The sequence below is a fragment of the Penaeus monodon genome, chromosome 15 (genome assembly GCF_015228065.2).
Source record: "Penaeus monodon isolate SGIC_2016 chromosome 15, NSTDA_Pmon_1, whole genome shotgun sequence".
Lineage (NCBI taxonomy): Eukaryota > Metazoa > Arthropoda > Malacostraca > Decapoda > Penaeidae > Penaeus > Penaeus monodon.
The window spans coordinates 47,659,536-47,661,419 of NC_051400.1; the positions used below are offsets into that span (position 1 = coordinate 47,659,536).

Sequence of the window (1,884 nt, forward strand, 5' to 3'; positions counted from 1 at the left end):
ATATGCATATATTTTAAGATCAGTAGGTTAAAAGGGAGTTATAAGTTGGATTGAAATATTTTGCTCATATCCTTGTTCAGTTATATAGTTTATAAGAAATATGGCTGGTTTAAAATGTGCAAAGTATCAAGAGGAAGCAAAGTGATAAGAACTGTCAATAAAAAGGCTTTAAGTATTTAAAATTAAGTGGAGCAGCTACACAAATGATGAGGATGACAATCCCGAAGGTGCTGCAGAATTTGAAGTAGTGTGAAGTAGAGAGATTCCTCTTGATGTTGGAAGGAAGGCCAAGCGAAGTGAGCAGGAGTGGTCACTTGCCGCTTTGACTACACTCAGTGGGCGTGCTTCTGGTAAGTCTGGATTTGATAAGGGGTTAGGGTAGAAGGGTGGGTGGGGCAGTGAAATATTTGTGGATAACATTGGAGGGTGTCTTGTGATTTTCAAAAAGCATTGATCCTAGTAGTGGCTACAGGATATTTTAAATGTATAGCATTGACCCTAGCATTGACATAGGATGATTGGGATTGTAGATAATTCTTGGATTACGAGTCCTCTTAAAGACAGGAAAAAAACAAAAATTAAAAAAAGACATAAGCTGTAAAAAAAATGCGTGATTTTGTACTGCAACAAAAAGCTGTATTTTATTCTTTGTAAACAAATATTGTACATAGTATATGTAACAGAAAGCTATATATAGATTAATATACTGCCTAGCAGTAAATGAGGAATGGTTCCAATGAGTGACAAAAGTTCTTGATGGATTGCAAGGTTGTCAGTAGCAATGCATGCCTTAATGTGCATCATTTCTTGTGGATAGGTATGAAGAAAGTTCAGTGTGGATTAACCAAACTAAGGATTTATGGAAAGCAATTGTGGATTGAAAAAACTAGTTGAACCAAAGGCTTTAGAAGAAAGGATTAGCTTAGAGACTAGGAAAATGGTAAGGTTTCTGAGTTTTACAAATAAGAGGCTGTCGGAAAATTGATTGAAGATGTCTTAGCATAGTGTGAAGGTTTGAAAGAGTGCACTGGTAGGTAGACCTTGTCTGTATGATGATGGGAGCTTCTTGTACAGCATTGTATCTTCGTAGAGGCCAGTTCTGGGCATAGCATTTATAAATTTAATTGCTAGTTGTTGTGCGAAGAAGGTTTTGGCAGATGTCACTTTTCAGCGACAGATGAGTTAGTTTATGCTTCCAGTCTCATTTAACATTGTTCCAGGTAAGATCTTTACCACATTCATTAAGGGGTCCCACTGAGGTTATTGTTCCAAGTAAGACAAAGGCTGTACTAAAACTTTTTAATTACTTGAAACATAATTTTCCAACATAGTCAGAGATAACGTCGTTTTATTACAATACTGATAGGTTTATTCTTACATTAAATGAGGATAATCATGATAAAGTAATGTAAGTAATTGGGTTGTTAATGACAAATCTATTATATATTTTAATAAAGATACAAAAGAAAAATAGCATGATTAACCTGATCATTTTTCTTTCTCTGTTATTATTTTAGGCAACATCAAAAATTACACAGGATAAATGGTTGAAATTAAGTTCCACATTTAATATCACCTATCAGAAATAGAAATGCTAAGGAAAGATTAATGTAGATCCTCAAGGTCCCAAATGAATTTCAAAAAGAATTTTCCTCCTAATAAGAGAGACGTTGGCATGAACATTGGGTGGTGTGGTGTGAAAGCCATAATGAAACTCAGATCCTGGTGAAGAATTTAGTCAGTGGTGTGTACTAAAATGGTCCTTTGAAAGATATACTACTAATACTATTCATGTGTCAAATGCATACAAAGACTGGCTTCATCTGTTAGTCTTGTGTTTCTTTTTATATGATTATCATTAGTTTAACCTTAGTTCTTATTGAA

The 1,884-nt window shown here is 34.4% G+C and overlaps 1 protein-coding gene across 1 annotated transcript in view; it reads left to right on the forward strand.

Moving 5' to 3' along the window:
- The window catches only part of LOC119582073, a 31,296-nt gene extending 29,825 nt beyond the window's left edge, over positions 1 to 1,471 (forward strand). The window contains exon 8 of the mRNA XM_037930321.1: positions 1 to 1,471. This exon is cut by the window's left edge and continues 1,280 nt beyond it. The gene's annotated coding sequence lies outside the window, so the exon portion shown is untranslated.
- The last annotated feature ends 413 nt before the right edge of the window (positions 1,472 to 1,884 follow it).